The 10,532-nt window shown below is 43.4% G+C and overlaps 1 protein-coding gene across 3 annotated transcripts in view; it reads left to right on the top strand.

Moving 5' to 3' along the window:
• nacc2 (NACC family member 2) overlaps positions 1 to 10,532 on the top strand; it is a 39,178-nt gene that overhangs the window by 2,259 nt on the left and 26,387 nt on the right. For 2 of the 3 annotated variants that reach the window (XM_078793952.1, XM_058062812.2), the window contains one exon: positions 232 to 371. The exons of the other annotated variant lie outside the window; for it this stretch is intronic. The gene's annotated coding sequence lies outside the window, so the exon portion shown is untranslated. The remainder of the gene's footprint in view (positions 1 to 231; positions 372 to 10,532) is intronic. 3 annotated transcript variants of the gene reach the window in all.

Here is a 10,532-nt window from a genome sequence, read left to right as displayed (position 1 = left end):
CATTTCAAATGTGACGGCGATGCCACAAAAATCTACAACAAGATCAGGCGTTCCAAACGTTGCAATTTGGAGAAACTTGATCAAAGTGTTGACAAACTCCCATGCAAGCAGAGCTCCGTGGCGTTCTTGAGGCTTTATCTTGTCTTTGAAGACTGCTTTGTCCTTGTAGTTTTGAAAATGGTGGCAGATAAAAAGTTGAAAGGCACAACTTTGATGTGCTTTTTGACGCAGGAGTACGCTGCCTTCATCACAGAAGTCCACCAACCAACCAACCAACCAACCAACATCGGTGTTTCCTCATCTCATATGCTATCCGTTGTCACCTTAACAGGACTGTTCAGGTTCATTTGGAATACCGTGAAGCGTCAAAGGTGAGTTTTCATGTTTCCAACCAAGCTAACATTAGCAGTGGATGATGTATCCAATGATGTATAACATGCCCTTGTATGGAATTAGGCTGCATTGTCAAAGCTTTCCTCATGTAAATGGTAGCGCTGAGGGGTTAATCCGCTCCAGAGTCCAAAGTGTAGCCATCATAAAATCATTATTAACCATAAAGACTTTTCCTAACCGTCTTAAAAGACGTGATCCAATGCGTACGACTAGGACCAAGACATGCTAACTGTCATTAGGGTTATAATTACTAGTTGTGTCACGAGCCCAGACACGATACTAGGTTCACAGGAGCGTGCCATAACACACACACTAATCTGGGCGATAGACCCACAAGGTGAATGTTCGAACCCAGACACAGTATGTTCGTCCAGAAAGGTCATAGCCCAGAGAGACTGAAATTGAATGACAATATTTCAATGATTGTAATATTTAAATCAACATAGCGTTTATCTTTCAATGATGTAGTCAACAAATAATGACTGTGTTCAGAATCTTTATTCATTCATTTTCTACCGCTTTTTCCTCACGAGGGTCGCGTGGGGGGTGCTGGTGCCTATCCCAGCTGTCTTTGAGCGAGAGGCGGGGTACACCCTGGACTGGTCGCCAGCCAATCACAGGGCACGTATAGACAAACAACCATTGACACTCACATTCATACCTATGGACAATTTGGAGTTGGCAATTAATCTAGCATGTTTTTGGAAACCGGAGTACCCGGAGAAAACGCGCGCATGCACGAGGGTGGAATTGAACCCTGGTCTCCTAACTGTGAGATCTGCGCCCTAACCACTCGACCGCTATGCAGCCGTGTTCAGAATCTGATATACAGTGAAGAAAATAAGTATTTGAACACCCTGCTATTTTGCTATTTCTCCCACTTAGAAATCATGGAGGGGTCTGAAATTTTCATCGTAGGTGCATGTCCACTGTGAGAGAGATAAACTAAAAAGAAAAATCCAGAAATCACAATGCATGATTTTTTAACAATTTATTTGTGTGATACAGCTGCAAATAAGTATTTGAACACCTGAGTATCATCTAGAATTCTGACCCTGAAAGACCTGTTAGTCTGCCCATTAGAAGTCCACCTGCACTCCATGTATCATCCTGAATCAGATGCACCTGTTTGAGGTCGTTAGCTGCATAAAGACACCTGTCCACCCCATACAATCAGTAAGACTTTAACTTGTAACATGGCGAAGACCAAAGAGCTGTCCAAAGACACCAGAGACAAAATTGTACACCTCCACAAGGCTGGAAAGGGCTACGGAGCAATTACCAAGCAGCTTGGTGAAAAAAGGTCCACTGTTGGAGCTATCATTAGAAAATGGAAGAAGCTAAACATGACGGTCAATCTCAATCGGAGTGGAGCCCCATGCAAGATATCACCTCGTGGGGTCTCAATGATTCTAAGAAAGGTGAGGAATCAGCCCAGAACTACACGACAGGACTTGGTCAATGACCTGAAAAGAGCTGGGACCACCGTTTCCAAGGTTACTGTAGGTAATACACTAAGACGTCATGATGTGAAATCATGCATGGCACGAAAGGTTCCCCTGCTTAAACCAGCACATGTCAAGGCCCGTCTTAAGTTTGCATATGACCATTTGGATGATACAGAGGAGTCATGGGAGAAAGTTTTATGGTCAGATGAGACCAAAATAGAACTTTTTGGTCATAATTCCAATAAGCGTGTTTGGAGGAAGAAGAATGAAGATCATGCTTTGGGGGGTGTTTTTCTGCACATGGGACAGGACGAGTGCACTGCATTAAAGAGAGGATGACTGGGGCCGTGTATTGTGAGATTTTGGGGAACAACCTCCTTCCCTCTGTCAGAGCATTGAAGATGGGTCGTGGCTGGGTCTTCCAACACGACAACGACCCGAAGCACACAGCCAGGAAAACCAAGGAGTGGCTCCGTAAGAAGCATATCAAGGTTCTAGCATGGCCCAGCCAGTCTCCAGACCTGAACCCAATCGAAAATCTTTGGAGGGAGCTCAAACTCCGTGTTTCTCAGCGACAGCCCAGAAACCTGACTGATCTAGAGAAGATCTGTGTGGAGGAGTGGGCCAAGATCCCTCCTGCAGTGTGTGCAAACCTGGTGAAAAACTACAGGAAACGTTTGACCTCTGTAATAGCAAACAAAGGCTACTGTACCAAATATTAACATTCATTTTCTCAGGTGTTCAAATACTTATTAGCAGCTGTATCACACAAATAAATTGTTAAAAAATCATGCATTGTGATTTCTGGATTTTTCTTTTTAGTTTATCTCTCTCACAGTGGACATGCACCTACGATGAAAATTTCAGACCCCTCCATGATTTCTAAGTGGGAGAAATAGCAAAATAGCAGGGTGTTCAAATACTTATTTTCTTCACTGTAATATATCAGTTTTTAGTTTCTTAGCATTCAAACCAAGCAAAACCAGATGCAAGTCGGTACTTCAACTTGAATTCAAGTATTCATTTAATATCAACTACTTGTGAGGACATAACAACATTTTAATATTACTGTGAGGCCTTTTCTTTCGTGGACAATTCAGTAAAACGTATACCGAAATCATCCGATACCGATACGTGTAACGTATTTTCGTTTATCGTTTTTCATGATCGGGAAAAAATCAGATGCTGATATCAACCGATATCGCATCTTTATGCTGATATTAGGCAGATAATTATCAGTATGGATAATTATCAGAAATCCCTAGTTGAGATACTTCATTGCGCACCTCAAGTGTTGATGAATCATGTTTAACCAACATTACATTGTCGATAAATATCAAGTAAATGGGTCCGTTTTGACTTAATCAAGATGCTACACAACGAAAAAAATAATAAAAGTATGTATGATTCGTGCAAGATATGTCTTTCTCGTGTGTGTTCTAAAACTGTAAAAAGTAGTGCCTGTACTGTAAGTATTATATATTATCAATGTTACTACATGGTCATAGCATGTATATAAAACCGGAAAACCTTTTGGAGGTGTTTTCGTAGCATTTGCTGTCCCATAATGTGCAGTCCTTTTCTATCTGTTTGGATATCTTTAGAATGCACATCAGAGACAAGACGTGTGTTCATGTGTCACACAAGGATTGTGGAAGATGGGCCAAATTCCTCCAAAATGCAGTTTCCTTTAAAAAGGTTTTCAAAATGTTGACAACTTAAATTCTAGTTAGCCTCGCGCCCGAGCCACTACTATGCGTGTGTACCCACATAATAAATTCATGTGATTCTGCTTTCTGGTTTCCTGGTTTAAAACCTCCCGAGCGGGGTCCATCATCACCCTGGAGCTCTTCCAGAGGGTCGTGATGGCTCCCAGCAGCTGTATGTGCGTGTGTGTGTCGGCTGTGTCCTGGGATGCCCTTCCTCCATAGGCCTCACACTATACAGCATTCCACAAGGGGGCCTTGGTGTGGAGGGAGGGGGTGGGGGGTTGGGGGGTGGCTTGTGTGCTAAGAGCGTGTCAAGGAGAGGGAACGGCAGCACTTTTCAATCCCATCTGAGGCCTGAACACGAAAACGACGGTGACAAGCTGTCCAAAGAAAGAAACAGTACTGTACAAAAAAATTATCTTGTTGGTCTGCTGGACAACACAAAGTAGCATCCTGCTAGCATCCTGTTAGTAAGGAATACTAATGGCTTCTTTGTAGATCATACAGAAGAAAAGTCACCTCCCTCTGTGTCTCTTCACGCATAGTCAAAAATGTTCCATAGAGCATAAACACACCAAGTCTTCACGTGTGCCCACATGCTCTGTTTATGTGTATGTTTATGTGTGCGGCATGTTTATATGTGCAGCGTTTCCCCTCCCTTCCGTTCCCTGTGACTCAGCGTCGATGGCATGCGATACATGGCACCGCGTTCTCATACAATGGTCTTATATTTCCATCGCCGCTTTTGGGTCCGTGCCTCTTTTGAGGCGTGTGTGTGTCGTCAGGGCTTGTTGATGGCTGCAGGTCATCTGTGAAGTTACCATCTTCCTACTTTCCGTGCTGTTTTCATTACCTGTCAGCATGATGTTACAGTATGGTGTTCAGCCCGTTGTGTAGGTGTCTTTGAAAGCTGTTTCCATTGCATAGATAGTTATTCCTGAGAAATATCTCAAGAAACCATTGTATTGACTTGTTATGAAGCAGTTGAGGAAACACGGTGTGCACTACTCGGCTGCAACCAGCAGAGGCGCTGTGTCGGAAGAACAACTTGATATCAGCTCTGGCAGGGATCGCTAACTGGCGGACCTCAGCAAATGGACTCTAACTAATCCATTGAACACACGAATCATACATACTTTTATTAGTTATTTCGTAGTGTGGCATCTTGATTAAGTCAAAACGGATACTCAGTAGTACTTGATATTTATCGACAATGTAATGGTGGCTAAACATGATTCATCAACACTTGAGGTGCTCAATGAAGTATCTCAACTAGGGATTTCTGATAATTATCCATACTGATAATTATCTGCCTGTAGTTTTGTAAGGTTTGAGCATTTAAATAGAAACAGTAATGTAGGGATTTGGAACATGTGCACTTCCAGGTGTCGGTATGTAAAGACAATGCAAAACAATGTTGTGTAACCTGCACTCAGGCGATTAACCGCCATTTAACTTGTCTTAACAGTCTGGAACAGGTTAAAAATCCTAAAGTTTGTTTGGTGGGCTAAACAAAAAGCTAAGTTGCACCAAGCGACCCCATTTCCCATGATTGTATCGTCATGGCCGCACGGTGGGCGAGTGGTTAGTATGTAGACACCACTCAGGACGTGGGGAAGACCCGTGTTCGACAATTCCAAGTTGTCCATATGTATATTTTCTGTGCATTCTAAAGATATAAAAACCGCTAAAAAGCATCTAAAAAATGAATTTCAATGCATCTCTTTTATGTATTAAAATGTCTTAAAAATACATATAATGTGTTCAATATGGGAAGAGTGGTTACACAGCTAGGAAACCCACCTTCGATTCCACCCTCGGCCACCTCTGTGTGTTCTCCTCGTGCATGCGTGGTACTCCGGTTTCCCCCTCCATTCCAAAAACATGCTAGCTTCATTGGCCACTCCAAATTGTCCATAGGTATGAATGTGAGTGTGAATGGTTGTTTGTCTATATGTGCCCTGTGATTGGCTGGCCACCAGTCCAGGGTGGACCCCGCCTCTCACTCTTAGTCTCCCCTTTTTTCTTTCAGCTATATCGAGGAATACGCCATTTTGTAAACCCTTCTTGCAATTCTAAGCAGACACCGACATAATAACGTTGGTATCGATTGCAGTTCCTGAAAGCAGGGGTACTAATTTTGCAGCAATTTTTGTTTTGTTTAGGAAGAGTGTGGAAAACGAAAAACAGGATCAGCAAATGTTGCCGCTTTCGCCTGCTTTTTCACTGGGCTCATGTCAGGAAGCCTTCCAAGACCGGAGACAATGAAACAGTAAACATGGCAGGACAATCACACATTGGATCTCACAGAAAAGATTGAAAATACAGTTTCATGTTGGACGTTCATGTGGCAAACCTGAAACTCATGACAAATGTTCAGCATACACTTTGTGTGTCTCACTGTGTGTGTGTGTGTGTGTGTGTCAGCTCTCTGCAAAGTGACATGTTTGGCCATTGGCATGATGCCTAGCGAGATCACATGGCATGAAATGTCGTGCCTGCGTTTGTGTGCGTTCGTGTGATCGTGCATGTCCGTGCATTTGCGCCTGGCCGGGGGAATGAAAGAATGAAAAAAAGCAGGAGGGTGTGTGGGGTGTGGTGTGCCAGTGCAAGGGGGGTGGGGGGGGTTGATTGTTCCTAGTCATTTCAGCATGAATAGGCAGCATGTACATAGCATGCGTTTGTGAAAGACAGCCATGAGAGCGTGGATGGAATTGGGGGTGTTGGGGCTTATTGACACATCGTCTTGCCTATCTGTATATCATTTAGTTGTTTGAATGGCAGACCAACTTTTCGTGTGATATGTCATCATTTCCCTGTGGTAACAACTGTATTACGATACAATTGTATGTTTATACGTTGCAAGAAAACTAAAAAGGATATGAAATTAACCATAGACTTTATGTGTGAAGTGCGAGTATTGTATAACTTTTATGCATCATAATGACTCAATTTGATTTGGAAGTATCTGCAATAATAAATATATGTAAGTATAATGCCACCATTAGTATCCTTAATATCCTTTGCTATCAATCATAGCAGGATACAGTTAACTCTGATAAGTGATGCATCTATTTGTATCGTAGTAGCATGATGGAGTGACATCACCAGAGGCATTTTGACATAAATGTACAAAACATCAGAAATATAATACATGAGTTTTATAAGTGTTGCAATATTTAGTGATAAAAAGCACTATTTACTGGTTAGCGCGCAGACCTCACGGCTAGTAGACCAGGGTTCAATTCCACCCTCGGCCATCTCTGTGTGGAGCTTGCATGTTCTCCCCGTGCATGCGTGGGTTTTCTCCGGGTACTCCGGTTTCCTCCCACGTTCCAAAAACATGCTAGGTTAATTGGCGACTCCAAATTGTCCATAGGTATGAATGTGAGTGTGAATGGTTGTTTGTCTATATTTGCCCTGTGATTGGCTGGCCACCAGTCCAGGGTGGACCCCGCCTCTCGCCCGAAGACAGCTGGGATAGGCTCCAGCACCCCCTGCGACCATTGTGGAAAAAGCGGTAGAAAATGAATGAAGCTGTATTTACATCAGCGATAGTCATGTTTATTTATATTGCATTGCAACCAATAGCGTAGGCTATAATTTGCATGTATCTATTTACTCTGGCTAGTGTGTTGACATTATAATATATCATCAGAGATCATGATAGGATTTGTTGTAACAATATTTTGTGGCGATTGTTGGGAAAGTTTGCAATGTTTTTCTTCACAATGCAGGAAGAGCGTGATAAGGGATCCAGAGCAGGAGAAGACAGAAGGAAAGATTGGCATGAAATGGAATTGGATTTTTCCAAATAGAATTTGAATGTGCTTTATATTGCACAGCAGCAGCAGAACCAATGTTGTAATAGCAGTAAAGAACACCCTGCTTAGGCAACATTAATATCGCTGATGGGTTATTTGTAAACAACACGTAAGGTTTTCCACCCTCGGCCATCTCTGTGTGGAGTTTGCATGTTCTCCCCGTGCATGCGTGGGTTTAATCCGGGTACTCCGGTTTACTCCCACATTCCAAAAACATGCTAGGTTAATTGGCGACTCCAAATTGTCCATATGTATGAATGTGAGTGTGAATGGTTGTTTGTCTATATGTGCCCTGTGATTGGCTGGCGACCAGTCCAGGGTGTACCCCGCCTGTCACCCGAAGACAGCTGGGATAGGCTCCAGCACGCCCCGCGACCCTCATGAGGCAAAGCGGTAGAAAATGAACGAATGAACGTAAGGTTTTGAAGCGCATGCAGAGGCAGATAACGCTACTGGATGTCTGCATGTCTGTCATCTCAGTAACTTCTTTTTTCCCCCAGTTGGATCAATCTTTGCAGCAGTAGACAGTAGTCTGACTCAGCACAATTGCGCATATCTTTTCAGTTGCAGCGAAGGGGACATTAGACAGGCAGTGAAAGTAAAACCTATCATTTGGAGGATGATGCCTGCAGACATTGCACAAAGACCCAAAATAAAAGCCATGGCCGTCTCACCAAAACACTTTGGGCTCGCACAGAAGTAGGCAGGCAACGAAGAGCCGTGTGAATGGCATTTGTCCTTGCAGCCCACCTCAATTTTCCGGGCTCTTGTGCTGTGCTGTGCGGCGTGCATAATTCAATTGCTGCAAACTTCAAGTCTCTCTTAAGGCTCGTGCTGGTAAACAGAGCCTGCAGATTAGTGTGTAAAGTAATAAGCCGGGACCCAAATTGACAAAGAGCTGTCCTATATACACTATGTGCTGTTGAGGATGCTTGGAGGGCAAGCATATAGACCATAGACCAGGAAATCATTGCTACAGCAAGGGCTGAAGGTTAAACGGCCATATAATCTGGATGATTAATGACCTCCTTCTGTGATTGACTTTGACTGGTGTTTTTATTCTGGCTAATCCTAATGCTGTAAATCAGTGTTTCCCCAAAGTTCAGATCAGGACCCAAAACGGGACAACTTTTATTGGGCGATTGGGTCTGTTTTCAAACTATTGAGACTGCCTTGGGTGTTCATCCTTATATCATCATTAGTTACAGTATATGCTGATGTTGATGTCCTTTGTCTCCTGGAAAGTTCATCACCCAATACCACCTTGTCATCAAATGCTCCACTTTGGAATATAAACAAGTGTGTTTTTAACCATCCGGCTCGGATTTGCATCTAAGCGTACCGTTTGGAAACGCTTCAACCCGTGATATTTGGACTCCATATCCTAGGGGTACATTGACGATTCACAGCGGTTATTTGTGTTAACGGGAGCCTCAGGCCACATCGCGTGAAGTCACACTGGTGCAACATGAAATGTGGCCATTATCAAACATGTTTTGTTCATTTCCAGAAGTGTATTCAAACCTGCAACTTTGTAACTAAGTCTTGTAACTAGTCTAATGTACAATACAGATGGCAAATCCCACCTGTAGCGGCCATTGTTTTTCAACCAATTGTCAGTGATTGTCAGTCCCCTAAGGGTACGTACTACATTTCATTGTGTCTTAGCTAAACAGCCTGAAGTTACAGTGGCTGATTCTGTAGAATGCGTTGAGAAATTGTGTGAGAAATTTCAAGTCAGCTCGGCTTAGGGGGTTTAGTATCATTAGAATTTGGCAACAAGTTTAGCCAAATTTCCACCCTTTTGTGCACTTGAAGAGTTGGCTTGCAGCGAGGGTGTTCAAACCCTTTTCCCTGGGGTCCGCATAGAGACAATAGGAAAGATTAGGGGCCACTTTGATACATTTTGTACTTACAACCAAACTATGCAGCCATCTATTTTCTATGCCGCTTAGCCTCACTATGGTGGGGGTATGCTGGAGCCTATCTCAGCTGTCTTCGGGGGCCAGCCAATCACAGGGCACATATAGACAAACAACCATTCACACTCACATTCATACCTATGGACAATTGGGAGTCGCCAATTAACCTAGCATGTTTTTGGAATGTGGGAGGAAACCGGCGTACCCGGAGAAAACCCACACATGCACAAGGAGAACATGCAAACTCCACACAGAGATGCCCAAGCGGAGATTCCAACCCAGGTTTTCCCATCTCCTAACTGTGGCCTGCATGCTAACCACTCGGCCAAAACCAAGCCAATGTACATATATTAAAACAAGGCTAACATCAACAGCTTAGCTTTGCGTTACTTTGTGTGACAAAGCAAGTGATTGTATTATTTAATTAATATGTCTCTACCGGCCCACAGGAAAAGTGAAATGCATAAGAAGTGGTATTAGCCATGCAGATCCAAGTGGCCTATTTGACGGCTTGATTAAGTCTGACCGAGACAAACAAGCTCTGTTTACACAGGTCGTTTGGGGCCCTTTGCAGGGCTTGACCGGTGCACGGAGGTTATGCAAGGTGACATGTCATTTGAGCACATGTACACTAGTCTCGCGCTGCGAGCGAGTGGGAGGAGGCCGGGGAGGAGGGTGCGCTCTGAAAAGAATCGTATGTATAGTTGTGCTCTCAAACAAGTCGGGCTTTTATGATATATTTTAACACTAGACCTCATTGTGTTTATTCTATCATGAGGACCTTTCACCACGGCATCATGAGACATTCATCCGAATGTAACCTAGCACCAATCGTGGCGCACCATGACCGTACCCCCCCCCCCACACACACACACATATCAAAGCTGAGCACTGTATTCTCCCTATGTCTGTGTAAGTGTTTGTGTTAGTTTGGCCGCACGTGAACGGTAGGGCACTGATGCTGAAAGAGTTGTCCTCATTTGGCGGCCATGTTGATCGGCTCTGATGTCACCAATGTCATTGGAGTACAGTCGTAACGTCTGTTTGCTTCTTGTGTGGAGGGATTGAGACGATGGGTTATGTTTTCAAGAAGAAAGCATCAGGTTTTCCAAAAAAAAAAAAAACAAAACGCATTTATTAAAAACAGAAAAATGAATAAACTTTGCTTTGGTTCCGATTTTCTACAAGAAAAGCTCTGATAAAACATTGCACTGTTCTCAAATATCTTACTTTTTA

This window comes from Doryrhamphus excisus, linkage group LG10, assembly GCF_037039965.1.
Source record: "Doryrhamphus excisus strain RoL-2023G ecotype Guam linkage group LG10, RoL_Dexc_Guam_v1.1, whole genome shotgun sequence".
Classification (NCBI taxonomy): domain Eukaryota; kingdom Metazoa; phylum Chordata; class Actinopteri; order Syngnathiformes; family Syngnathidae; genus Doryrhamphus; species Doryrhamphus excisus.
The sequence above is the reverse complement of the archived record's forward strand: the minus strand, read 5'-3'. Positions and strand labels throughout refer to the sequence as shown.